This window comes from Rattus norvegicus, chromosome 14 (genome assembly GCF_021556685.1).
Source record: "Rattus norvegicus strain SHRSP/BbbUtx chromosome 14, alternate assembly SHRSP_T2T, whole genome shotgun sequence".
NCBI classification, from domain to species: Eukaryota; Metazoa; Chordata; class Mammalia; order Rodentia; family Muridae; genus Rattus; species Rattus norvegicus.
Genome location: NC_141547.1, coordinates 40134234 through 40149022, shown reverse-complemented (window position 1 = coordinate 40149022; position 14789 = coordinate 40134234). Strand labels below are relative to the sequence as shown.

At 37.3% G+C, this 14789-nt stretch overlaps 1 pseudogene across 1 annotated transcript in view; it reads right to left on the bottom strand.

Annotated features, from left to right (window-relative positions):
• Positions 1-574: 574 nt before the first annotated feature.
• Rtraf-ps2 (RNA transcription, translation and transport factor, pseudogene 2) overlaps positions 575-14789 on the bottom strand; it is a 46198-nt pseudogene continuing 31983 nt past the window's right edge. Inside the window, 2 exon segments of the transcript NR_172022.1 lie at positions 575-638; positions 3827-4081. The product of NR_172022.1 is annotated as an RNA transcription, translation and transport factor, pseudogene 2 (transcript).

Below are 14789 nucleotides of genomic sequence, written 5' to 3'. Positions count from 1 at the left end.
AAACAACTAAAATTATTTTTACAACATACAAACCAACCAACCAACAAGCAATTTCAAGCATGCTGATTGACAGATGATAGCACATCTTTATATAGGTCTGTAACTACATGATCTGAAGCTTAGACAACAGTGTAAAGAGGAAATTTGATAGGAATTGGGCCAGCCAATTCTGCCACTGAAGACATGACCTCAGGAAAATATGACTAAGAGTCTTGATATTCAGGCTAAAATGCCAGTTCTCTGTAAGTTACCACTTAATTCTATGAGTCAGAAAAAGTCTGGCCATAGGCTGAGGCAGCCTAAGTCCATACTATTTGAATGACCCTTTCTTAATATCCTAACCCTTCCTTAATATCCTAGAACTCAGGATGTCATAAAATCAGTTTGTACAGCAATGTGGCAAATGAAGAGTTAAAAGGAAGATGTGCAACACTAAGGGGCAATGGTTAAGCAGACAGTAAGTATCCTGGGAGAAACAAGTCCTGGGAGAACAAGTCCTGAATCTCATGCTGGGTTATAACTTCATGCATTATTCACCTGATGATGTCTAGATGCCATCATTGTTTGCAGGATTCTACTGCTGCCTGTATCCCATGATTTTGCCTTTTTCTTCTATGTCACCATACTCATACCGCTCCCTGTAAAGATATTAGGCAGTATGGTAGGATAGTCATCTTTAAAACATGTACACAGAGTTAACATGACAATTAGTGCTAGAGAAAATTGCCAGATTTTAAGAGGAGAGTCTCATGGAACAGCCTGCCTTACTGAATTCAACACAAGTGTATACACGCTGAGAGTTCTACAGAACAAGGCATAATACAGTGAAACAAACAAAGAAAAAACACTATTCGAAGCTTTGGGTTAATTTTCATCTTGTTTAAAGGTGTATTTAAATATTACTGCTTTCTTCTGTCGATATAGGGTGAGATGGTGAATGAAAACAGTCCCCAGAGGCTCGTGTGTTTGAGTACTTGGTCCTCAGTCAGTGGAACTGCTTAGAGTTAGGAAATGTGGTTTTGTTGGGAGAGGTATGTCATTCAGGGTAGGCTGTCGGGTTCCAAAGATGCCAGTCCCAGCATTTTCTCTGCCTCCTGTTCACGTATTCCTTAGTTGCTTGTAGTTCTTCGTGTAGTATTGAGGCTTCTTGATCTTTTTCTCATCCATGTTAGCATGCCTGTTGGTGTTATCCAGCTCATGTTAAGCAGTCATATTGTTGAAACTTTATGGGCGTAGCTCCTGACATTACTAGAAGAGACACAATCTCACATCAAATTCCCTGTCCCTCTGACTTTTGGAATCTTCCTGCCATCCTTTCTGTGATTATCTCTGAGCGTTAGGTCTGGGAGCTGTATTATAGATGTATCAATTGACGTGGCTGCACAACTCTGCATTTTGATCAGATATATTTCTCAATAATTGTTTCTTATGTTTCAACGGGAGATTCATTGATGAGGGGTATGGACTACATTTATCTGTGTATAAGAACAAATATTTAAAGTATTAAGGTGTTAGTCTGTTTAGCAAAGTGGGGAATATCTAGATTCTCTTCTATGATCCATTACTCACTAGGCCTAGGTATTGGTCTAGGTTTCCAATGACAGCAATGATTCTTGTGAATTCTTGTTGTGTTTATAAATGATCTTAAGTCCATTTATAAAGCCTTTGGTTACCACCAAGGTGACTATTGCACCCTTTGACTAAAAAGAGTTGAGGGGATGGTTATTGTCAAAATACATTGTATGGATCCTCAAAGAACTAATATAAGCAGGAAGACAGAACTGTGAGTAGAGGATCTGAAGGGTGGGCATGGTGCTTCTAGGTTAGAGAAGAGAAGGTGTCTAACTATGTTAACGAACTTAGTCTATGTTAGTCACTTTCCAAACACTTTACAATCACAGTTGTACTTAATCAATGTTATAAGCTACACACACACACACACACACACACACACACACACACACACACACACACAAACACACCCAAGCATATCTTCACCTTCATGTACATGCACATGCACACAATGTTCTTTCTTACTTTAAAGTATGTTTCTGTGTTGGTCTGTTTGTCTTATTATACATAGTTTAATGAAATGTGTGAGGCTTTCCTATGGAAAAGAGGCTATTTACTATGTCTTCTAGAAGGTTTTGATCTAAAAGGCTATATTATTTTCTTCCAAAGTGGCACAAGTCATTGTGCAATAGGAAAGAGGACAGATATGTGTGTGTCCAGGTCTCTTTACTTGTTTTTATAAAATCATTAATATTCAAATTTTATATAGGTAACATTATCTCATCTTAATCACTTCTAAAAGATTTTTTATCCAAATACCATGGCAAAATGAGTATTCAATATTCAATATTTCAGAAGTGAGATTAAACTTTAATGCATAATCTTTGGGGGACACTCAATCTCAATTTATGCCATATCAGTAATTAGTATTTTAACATATTTTCCTTAAACTCATATTGCATAAAGGGGAGAATTATATAAATATAGGATATGTCTTTATCACATCACAGTCATGTCATATATATCTACCGTGTCATTTGATTCTAATCATTCAAAACAGGTGATATCCCTTGCCTTGTGGAGTTTGTGTTGCTTTGTTTTACCTTAAGTCAGGCTGGGATTAAAAATTCAAGGGAGGGCAAGTAGATATAAGTCAATGAACTCCCATTAAATAGAAATGTGGCATTTTAAACATATATCTGTTAGTCATGGAGTAAGTAGGTAGAGAGTAAGTAAAGTTTAGTACTACATACAAGTACACACACGCAATAATATGTATAAAGCTATCTGGGCATGTACATTGTACTTATGCATGTAAATGCATAGCGCATGTGCATTCCTCATGCATGACATCGGCTCGTTAAAAACACTCAGAAGAAAGCTATCCCATCTGTGGTGATGATTAGCAGACTTTGTCCTTTGTCATCCTTTCTCCTACCCAGTGCAGTAACAGTCATTCATAGGGTACTGGTGTCTTATTGAAGGGATTACATGGTTAATACAAATACAGTGACACAAGTCATGTCATACAATAGATTTGTGTATCAGCTGATTTTAGTATCCTCATCAAGGGGAGAAACATACTGAAATCTATCTCCTGTGGATAATAAGTTATGACTTTCTATACTTTCTAATTACAAGTACCTTCTCACTATGAAACCCTTGAGTGAGAGAAACCATAGTTACATTTTAAAAAGCACCAGGAATAATATAAGTACTGGAAAGATATTGATAACCTGCTAAAAGTTCTTTTGGTCATGGTCATTTTAACTGGGATGATTGTGTCTCATTGGTAATTTTATTTTAATTTCTCTGATGATTAGTGATTCTAAGCAAATCCTCACACATTACTGTAAAAGCCACATGTTTAAACATTAAAATAATGTGGAAAGTCTCATAAATTCCATGGCTCAAAAGACTAAGCTCCTCTTGGCTGATTCTTCTGATCAGGGATTTACAAAGTTTTAGAAGGTCTTCTATTGTTCACATACACGATGTTATCTAATCTATAGATTAAAATTAGATTCTTCTTTCCTGTACCCCAAGAGTGCATCTAAAGCAATGAAGACCCTCCTGTAGGTTTCTGTCCTTTGCCACACAGACTGCTACTCCAGCTTTGCCAGCCCCTCCCCTGGGCTCATCTCCTGGCTTGGAGGGAACTGGATAGAAAAGTGCTGAGGCGGGAGATCAGCCAGCTGCTACTGCAGCTTCAGGTCCTTAATACTGCAATTTCACACTGGTACGTCTCAGCACTTCTTAATTGTCAGCTATAAAGTTCTGCAGCTGCTTTGGTCAAATTTGTCCACTTACTCACAGAATTCCTTGGGAGGTTGGCTGGCTAAGACACCAATGCACATTTTCGACTTGTCCCTGTAGTTCTGCTTCATTTGCACTGAAAGCTAACAGAACTTTTAACTCTCCTTGGGGTTCTCCATGCATCTGCTCTTCCTCAAGGACATCACTACGGTTCGGATGTATCCATGACGCCTCTCTTTTGCTTAATAATATACCCGGAAGCTTATTCAAAGTAGGATTTAAGGATCTAAGATTTCTCCCTAGGGCTGAGAATCTGTGGGAAACATTGGCATTGTCAATGGTAATGTAAGAATTTATTTTATTTTTAAATTGTTTATTGGGTATTTTATTTATTTACATTTCAAATATTGTCCCCCCTTCCCAGTTTCCCCTCTGCAAATCTTTCATTCTACCCATCTCTTTTGTCTCTAAGAGGGCGCTCCCCCTCCCCCACTCACTCCTGTCTCACTGTGCTAGCATGCCCTTATGCTGGGGAATCAAGCTTCCATAGGACCACGGGTCTCCCCTCCCACTGATGCCATATAAGGCAATCCTCTGTTTCTGGAGCAATGAGTCCGTCCATGTGTACTCTTTGATTGGTGGTTTAGTCCCTGGCAGTTCCGGGTGGTCTGGTTAGTTGATGTTGTTGTTCTTCCTATGGGGTTGCTCCTTCAGTCCTTCCCCAAATTCTTCCATTGGGGACACTGTGCTTAGTCTTATGGTTGGTTGAAAGCATCTGAATCTGTATTGGTCAGGTGCTGACAGAGCTGAGGCCTATCCACTGGAGGTGGTCTCTAAAGGTTTTATCTCGTCTTTGTTGGGTATTTCAGCTAATGTCATCCCTACTGGGTCCTGATAACCTCTTTCTTCCCTGGTATCTGAAACTTTCTAGTGGTTCCTCTAATTTTCCATCCCACACTGCTACATTTTTCTGTTCAATTTTCTGTCCTCCTCTCCTGTCCCTTTCCATACCTGATCCTGTTCCCCTTTCTTCCCTCCCCCTCCTCTCTCCCTTCCCAATATCTCCCTCCCTCTATATCTCATGATAATTGTTTCCCCTTCTAAGTAGAATTGATGCATCTACATGAATGGACTAAAACTAAATGTGAGGTCCTTGACCTTTAAGAAGACAGTAGAATAGTGACATCTTAACTAATCCATCCCTACACTAAATCAACTTTTAAAAAATATCACAAACTGTATCAGGAAGGTCTGATTATCAAGGATTTCTTGCTACTATATTTTCACAAATATGAATTGAGGTTTTGTATATTTTCTCCAGAGGAAAGTAGATTTGAAGCTCCTATGTAAAGAGCACGTACTTTCAAACAATCATTGATGAGCATAATGTGGTTTAAAAATTTACCAAAAGATGACAGTTCATATCTTGTTCCCACATCTTTGTTTTTGTGTTTGTTTTATTCTTTTATTTTTCTGAAGACAGACTTTTGGATCTAGTCTCACATGTCACAAATTCAGATTATTTTCTTTTTCCTTAAGAGCCGTGGGCAATATTACTGCTTCTTCCCATGGTGGGAGACCCAGGGACAGTCATGATGGAGCTGTGTTTGCTGAGTGAAGCTGTCTGCTCAGAGCCTAAAGTGAATGTCTTTGTTGTTCTGCTGCATTTAGGATGATTAAAGGGTGTCTGCCTGCCTGTCTGTTACTGCTTTAAAAATAATGGGCTGTATAGAATACCTACAGCAAAGTTACATTTCCATAAAATGATCCTCTTCCTACCGATGACAATCTAGTAGCACATTTAGAGAGTTTTAAGGAAATACTAGGTTGCTTGTTTGTTCGCTTGCTGTTGTTGCTGCCGTTTTAAGGTTAAAGATATCCATGTCCTTCTCCTTTCCTTACACATCAACTTGTTTCTTTGGGTTTAGGTTTTCCTTTCTGAGTGAAATATTCTAGATGCAGATATTTTTTGCTTCTCTCTCACAATTAAAAATTAATTAATTAGTTGTGCATCTGTATAGTATGACTGTGAGTACCTGCTTTCATGACTTGTATATTGACTTTCACGTGTAGGTTCCTTTTGCCAGTTTATGGATTCAGAAGTTGATGTAGGATTCTTAGGTTTGGATTCAATGCCTGTACTTACTGAGCCATTTTATTAACTCAAGACTTTGATTCTCTTACCTGTGAGTTTTCTGTTTTCTTCTTTTTAGTGCTTGTCACTGCTGCTTCCATCCCGTCTGTCTTACAGGCTTCTCTGAGGATTTATTTTATGTTACACTATAACGATATCAGTATATCAGCAGATTATCACATGTATAGTATGTGGGAAAACCTGAGAAGATATTTAGGGTCAGTTGAGCCATCTGGGAACATAAACTCTATTATATATAAAGTGAGGCTAACAATGACATCATCCTCAGCACAAAAGCATGGAGAATTAAGATACAGAATCTTACAAAGAAGAGCACATGCTAAGTTTACCAATGTTCATTATGCCTAAATGTGAGTTAAATATAATATAATATAATGAAAATGATAATGATAATGTTTAATATAGCTGATGGTTTTAAACAGAATGGGATTTTTTTCAAAGTTACAACAGTTGATTTTAAAATTCATTTATTTATTTTCCTTGTGTGTGTTTTTATTTTTTGCTTTTTTTATTCTTATTTTTGGCAGGAACAGCGCATGCCAACACTCCCATGTGCCCATCAGAGAACAAATTGTAGGAGTCACTTCTCCATTTTTACCACTTGGGTCCAAGGGAGTTGACCCAGTTCATCAGGCTTGGTGGCAAACACCTTTACTACCTGAGCCATGCAGCCTACAATAGTCAAATTGTTAACAGATTATGTTTCTTAAGATAAATGATATAAATGCAATACACAGGAAATAAAAAAAAACAAGTTTACAAAAGCAATTTATTGGGTATTTTGTTCCTGGCCTTGCTATGAACATACTAATCAGCTCTCAAAGCAATCCATCAAGACAGAAAGGCAATCCTTGAACTGAGAAACCTGAGGTGCAGAGAGCTTTGATGATTTACCCAGATTTGCATAGTAGCAGGTGATGAAGGAAGCTGGATGTGTTCTGCCTTTTCATTTGTGTCTTTAAGTTGCTTCTTTAGCAGTTAAAGTGATGTGTTTTAATAAACTCTAAGATCCCCTTCATTCCTAACATTCACTGATGTCCTTTTCTAAGCCAGTAGTAGTTCTTAGCCTTCCTGATAATGGTACTCTTTAATATAGTTCGCCATATTATGGTGATGCCTGATTATCACTGAGAAAGAAAAGTAGATCAGAGATCAGGGGTGGACGTGGAGATGTGACTCCATGGTGGGGGGGTGAGGAGGGATAGAACAGGAGGGATGAAGTGGGAGAAAGGAAGGTGGGAGAGACAACTGAATTAGGGGGCATTTCTGTGATGAGCTAGTAACTGAGGGCATTGGAAGCTACCAGGAATCTATGAGGGTGACCTGATATGAATGTTCCTCTATCAGGTGATACAGACTCACGTGGTGTTTTGCTAAGGCAAGACCCAAGGGAGGACAGGTGATATCTTGGAGAGAGTATACATATGACTCAAAGGACACTGATGGTGCTCTTCCATAGCTAGCTTCGCAATGCCTCATTGTTCTTGAGTCTCCATCCTCACTGATCTTTGCTTCATTGAGAGAGGCAGGGCAAAAACTTCCTGGCAGCCTGGCAGCTTCTGCTGGATCATGCCATCACTGCTGATTCCTGTTTTGTAACAAGACACTATGGAACTGGACTTCTGGTATCCTTACAGAGATTGGAAGTGCCCCAAGGAACAACTTCTAAATAGGTCCACATCCCTTTGTCCTCTTTATCATCTTTTTCCTTCTACCTTTCGACAGTGGACTTGAAGCATTTGAGAACCCTTATTAAAAGCAGGTTTTAAAAAATGTAAATGCACAGTGGCATAGCTAAGACTCCTAGTAATGGGGGACATGGAGCCTGAACAGTCCATCTCCTGAAACTGAGAAAACTTCCAATGAAGACACTGGGATACAAACCCAGCCACAAATTTGGAGCAGAATTTGAGGGAAGGGCCAAGCAAGGATTGACTATATTTGAGATCTATGTCCCGAGAGGGAGTCCATCCCTGATGCTATTATTGCTATTCTGCTACCCTTGCCGACTGGAATCTAGCATAACTTTCATCAGAGAGTTTTCACCCAGTAACTGATGGAAACTGATGCAGAGACCCACAGCCAGATATTACGTGGAGCTTGGGGAATCTTGTGGAAGAGGGGAAGAAAGGATTGTAGAACCTAGAAGAGTCAAAGACACAGACAACATACAGAATCAACTACACTGGGCCCATAGGGGCTCATGGAGACTGAACTGCCACCTAAGAGCATTCATGGTTTGAACCTAGGATCTCTGCACAGATGTAACAGTTGTATAGCTAGGTCTTCATTTGGGACTCCTACATCAGAGGCAGCACCCATTTCTGACTATATTGTCTGCCATTGGATCTCTTTCCCCTAACTGGACTGCCTCTTTTCGCCTCAATAAGAGTAGGTACGCCTAGTCTTATTAGAAGATGATAAGCCATGGCTGGTGGATATCCATGGGAAGACTCCCTATTCTGAGGAGATGGGGAGGAGTGGTGGATGGTAGAGATGTGAGTAGAGAGGTGGGGACTGACAGGGGAGGAGGAAGGGGAAGCTGTAATCAGACAATAAAATGAATAAGAAGTTAGTAAAAAATAAAAGAAAACTTTAAGAAATAATAACAGAAGGAAGCCACTCAAATTTGTGTATTTAGAAATCTACTGGGTGGGTGTTTGTTTGCTTGTTTTTTTGGGGGGGTGTTTGGCCAACTTTTATTCTCAGGAGGATCCTGAGCACAAGACTCTAAGTTATTCTCCTGTTTATCTGTATCTGAATTTGTAAACAGAACTCTTGAACAAATCATGTTTTCTTCATTCTCAAGTACCAAGTATGACATTTGCTGGATTTTGGAGAACGAACATAGTTTAGTGTTTAGGCAGGTGTTATTCTGTACCATACTTTGCTCCCTGTATTAAGAATTCAGAGTTTTGCTGGCAGCTGTAATGAAAATAGAAAAATTAGATACAATTTCTCAAAAGTTAATTCTGAGTTATTACACTGCTTCCCATTTCTTATATGAAATATAGACTCTAGGAATGAACCTGTTTTATATTTTCCTTTCCGTTTCAGCATTTTGGACACCAAGAACACTGGGAATCCCTCTGTTTTGTCCCTGTGTATAGGTAGAGATATTAGTCTCCCATTCTCAATATTTCTAATTCATCACATGGTTTCTAGGGTATCACGGGACAGGCAAGTATGACAATGACATGTTTGAAGGGCTATTTGTGCTATTTCTTTACATGATACTGATTTTTAAATTTCATTAAGCTCTTTATAATTCCAAGTTTTAATGTATTGACAAGAAGGACTAACATGAACCGAGAGTTCATTTTTCTCTAGAAAAAGAGTTAGCCTTCAGTGAATTATTGATTTCGTATGGCATTAGATTTTCAATCTTTCTATATCCCCTCTCCCTTTACCCTTCAATCACTGACATTGCCAATTTTTAAGCTGTGCTTATTCAGCAATTTTTTTCTTCCTGCTATTTAGCTTTTTAGAGCTTTAAACTTTCAAATACAATTCACATTTGACTCAATGCACTCATTTCTCAGAAAGTTTGTTTTCCTGCTCTGAACATCCACCGAGCACGATGTCAGAATGTGATTTCGCCTTGCATTTCAAAGATGGCATTTTCTTGGGTAAAAAGTTATTTCAAATGAATAGACAGAGACACACAGCCTTTCTCCCCATTCTTCAGGTAAAAGATTAATTATATTTCTTTTTAACATTTTTCTAGATCTTATGAGCCAGTTCATTACAGAAGGCCATTAGTTGTTTATCTTCTGTCTTGCATTTTACATACTAATTTTACTAAATAATGGTACCTTTGTTAACTGATTTTAATTCAATAATTTTTTAATCCCAAACTTATAAAAGGTTATTATCTAAGTATACATACTACACTGAGTTTTTTCAACAATTCATTCCAAAATTGCAAAATATGTTGGTTTTGAAAGACTGAGATTTTATAGTAATGAAAAATGAGAAGGGAAGCAAATAGAAAATGGTAGAGTGAGAAAGAAAAGAGGAAAAGCAAGAAAGGAAGAAGGAATAATTGATACCAGCAGAGACATCATGGGATGTGTCTGGCTCCTGGGAGGGAGGCTGTATCTGCTCCTTTTCTAGTAGCAATGTGGAGTACTTGGTCCTATGACACGACAGTGCAATGATTACTGTGAGAAGGCTTGAGACTTTCATCTCTTGAACATTGGTTTTCTGTGGTATTTTGAATTCATTTCAATTGTTTTCTATTACAAGTAATTTTAAAGGGAAAGGAAACTCAATGAATTTAAAGAGAGGATGGGGGCTCACATGAAATTGATAAATTTCTAGGTTTTTAATTTTGGGGATACACTTCCCTAAGTACATTGTAACTCTGTATAGTTGAAATTATGTGTGGTTGTTACTTAGGAGATGGAGGTCAAGAAAGAATAAATACCTCATGAATTTTAAAAATAAAGGATTTAGATGTTGGTATACCTCAGTAGACTTTGTGTCAGGCTCTCTGAGCATTAGACGCTGAGATATAGATATATATGAAGGAACTTAACAGCAATACTTATGGAGATGAGAGAGATGATTAAGTAGGAGGAAGAATTGAACTCACTCCTGTTGGAATAAAAAGCCAACTTCGATGCTCATGTGTTGGAGCTGGAAGTCTACATGCATAACAATATCACTCCATGTCCTGGGATCAATAACCTTGAAAGACCAATATATTCTTTATTAAACATTTTAAAAAATGAAATTAATGCTATAAATGTCATATGACCTCCTCAAAGAAAGCACTGATAAAACTATTACCATGTTTATTGAATTGTCCTTCCTCTCTGTTTTCCTGTTCTTATGATCTGTTTGATATTCCTCAGTGGTCCTGGCCTTCTCAATGGTCATCTCCATCTTGACAAATAACTCATTCATTTTTCTGAGAATTAAGTACTTGTACCAATCTTAATTGTTTTTGGAAGCCTTTCTATATTTGTCATTAGTTGGGACCTGATTATGACACATAATCAACTATTCCTTCAACTATGATTCTTGAGCCATAGAGGAGAGACATCATTGACATTGGTTATGGATGTGAGACTGCCCCTTCACACTCCAATGTTATTGCTTATGTCCATAATGTCTCCTGTTGGACTTCTCACTGTACACTGTCATCTTGTATGTTCTCTGGTCTTTTGTTATGTCAGTAACTTTCTGCTACTGTAACAAAGTTTATGTGATAAAAGCCCGTATATAATGAACGGAGAGCATATCTGTATGTTCTCACTGTTGAAAGTTCATTCCACGATCAGTTTCCTTACATTTAGTGGTTGGAGCATATGGCAGAACAAAACCTCTCAATTAAAGGTCAAGAACCAAAAAAGATAAGAAGGAATAGGTGTTCTATTCTCCCTCATACTTTCTACCACCTTCCAGTAGTATTCTGTTGGGAAATTCAACATTCAAACTATGGCATTCACTTTATCATGGACATTAAGATTTTTCTGAGTCATTTATCTTTCTATCCCATCACGCTTCGTGGAAGTTGGAGTTTTTTATTTAATTTCTTGTGGTCCAATGCTTTGTTCACACTTTTAAAAGCAATATTTCAGGAAGCACTATCTTTAGATTATTTATTTGTGTGTTAAATCTTGTGTCCCAGGAGACAGCTCCTATATCAATATGTTTTGCTGGATACAGGAGTTTTAGTTTTCTTTAGTGCTTGCCAATGCTTACTGTCATGTTTTTGGGCAGGCTTTGTCTTTCTTTGACAACCTGATACAAGAGATAATAAAATAATAATAATAGTAATAATAATAATAATCCTTTGCAGTTTCAAAGGTAGTTCCTAATAATCTCTTAATAACTATAGGTTTTACATTAATTTCTCTTAAGAGTATACATTGAGCTTAGTAATGTGTTATTACTACATATTTTCTCCAAAATTGATTATGCCAGCTAATGATGTGTTTCCTTTCATTGTGATGTATATCTATTCACTTTTTAAATATTTGTGTGTGTGTGTGTGTGTGTGTGTGTGTGTGTGTGTGTCTGTGTGTAGCAATGCATGAGCATGTACTTGTGTGCATGTACTGGTGGTGGAGATAAGATAACCTTTGGCAAAATTCTTTGGAATGGAATTCAACTTCTTTGAGACAAAATCTCTTACTCTCCTGGAAATAACCCATTAGTCTAGGTTGATTGGCCAGTGAGCCTTGGGGATCTGCCTGGCTGTGTGTCTTTAGTACTTGAATCAAAGACTCATACTGTCTTATTTAGCATTTTCTTATCAGTTTTGGGAAAGCAGTGCTAGGGGAAATGTTTATAGTTCTAAGTGCTCCATAAAGAAATTAGAAATTCTCATAACAGTAATTTAAAAGTACACCTGAAAGCTCTAGAACAGAAAGAAGCAAGCACACCAAAGAGGAGTAGAAGGCAGGAAATAATGAAAATCAGGACTCAAGTCAATCAATTAAAAACAACAGCAATAACAACAACAAAAAACAACAAAAAACAAAACAAAACAAAACAAAACAAAAAATAATGCAAAGAATCAATGAAACCAAGAACTGGTTCTTTGAGAAAATCAACAAGATAGATAAGCCCTTAGCCAAATTATGCAAAAGACAGAGGGACAGTATCCAAAAAAGCAAATCAGAAATGAAAAGGGAGATATAACAACAGATATTGAGGAAATTCAAAGAATCATGGGATCTTAGTTAAAAAACTGGTACTTTAAACAACTGGAAAATCTTAATAAAATTGACAATTTTTTCTAGGGAGACCCTATTGACCAAAGCTAAATCAAGATCAGGCAAACTATTTAAACAACCCTACAACCCCCAAAGAAATAGGAGCAGTACTCAAGAGTCTCCCAACCAAAAACCACCTCCCCCAAAAAACACCCCCCCAAAAAAAAACCTAAAAAAAACAAAAACACAAAAAACAACCAGGGCCAGGTGGTTTTAGTGCAAAATTCTATCAGACCTTCAGAGAAAAGCTAACACTAATACTTCTCAAACTATTCCACAAGATAACAGAAGGAACACTGCCAAACTCTTTCTATGAATTCATAGTCACCCAAACCACACAAAGAAATTGATGCAAAAAATACTTAATAAAATATTTTTAGACCAAATCCAGAAATATATTAAAAAAACATCATTTACCATGATCAAGTAGACTTTGTCCCAGGAATGCAGGCATGGTTCAATATTTGAAAATCTATCAACCTATTCCACCATGTAAACAAACTTAAAAAAAATCATATTGATCATTTCATTAGATGCTGAAAAGCCTTTGACAAAATTCAACACCCCTTCAGGTTAAAAGTCTTAGAGAGATCAGGGATATAAGGCACTTACCTAAACATAACAAAAGCAAGTGTACAACAAACAAATAGCCAACATTAAACTAAACAGAGGGAAACTTAAAGGAGTTCCAATAAATTCAGGGAAAAGATAAGGTTGCCCACTCTCTCCCTATCTATTCAATATAATACTAGAAGTTCTAGCCAGAGCAACAAGACAGCTAAAAGAGATTAAGGGGATACAAATTGGAAAGGAAGAAGTCAAAGTATTGATATTGGTGGATGATATGACAGTATATAAGCAACTACAAAAATTCCAGAGAACTATAGCTGATTAACAACTTCAGCAAAGTGGCTGGATACAAAATAAACTTAAAATAAAATCAGTAGCCTTCCTTTTACAAATAATAAAGGGTCCTAAGTAAGAAATTAGGGAAATATCACTCTTTACCCTAACCATGTACTATACTAAATATCTTGGTATAACTCTAACTAAACAAGGGAAAGACCTATATGAAAAGAATTTCAAGTCACTGAAGAAAGAAGTTGAAGATTATATCAGAAGATGGAATTATATGCCATGCTCACGGATCCGTAGGATTAACATTCTGAAAATGGCCATCCTACCAAGCAATATACAGATTCAATATGGTTACCGTCAAAATTCCAACGTAATTATTTACAGACCTTGACAGAGCAATTTCTAACTTTATATGGAAAAATAAAATCTCAGGATAGCTAAAAGATTCCTAAACAATAAAAGAACTTCTGGAGACATCACCATCCTTGATTTCAAGCTGTAATATGGAGAAATGGTAATAAAACTGCATGGTACTGATATAGGAACACGCAGGTTGATCAATGGAAAATAATCAAAGACCCTGTAAAATAAACCCACACACCTATGGACACTTAAGTTTTGACAAAGAAGCAAAAACATTCAATGCAAAAAAGAAAGCATCTTCAACAAATGGTGCTGATCTACCAGAATGTCTGCATGTAGAAGAATGCAAACAGATCCATATTTATCAACCCTCACAAAACTCAAGTCTGAGTGTTTCAAAGACCTCAGTGTAAAACCAGATACACTAAATCTAATATAGCCTTAAACTCATTGGTACAGGAATCAACTTCCTGGAAAAAATACTAATGGCTCAGGCTCTAAGATCAGCAATTGATAAGTGGGGTCTCATGAAATTGAATATTTTCTGTAAGGCAAAGGACAATGTCGACTGCAGCCTACAGATTGGGAAGGATCTTTGCAAACCCTACATCTGACAGAGGACTGTTATCCAAATTTATAAAGAACTCAAGAAGTTAGAAACCAACAAACCAAATAACATAATTAAAAATGAGGCACAGAGTTAAACAGAGAACTCTCAACAGAGGAATCTCGAATGACTGAGAAGCATTTAAATGCTTAAAGTCCTCAGTCATCATGGAAAAGCAAATCGCTCTGAGATTTCAACTTAGACCAAGATAGTCAAAATAGCCAAGATGAGAAACTCCAGTGATAGATGGTGCTGTGCAGGGTGTGGAGCAAGGGGAACTCTCCTGCATTTATGGGGGAATTTCAAACTG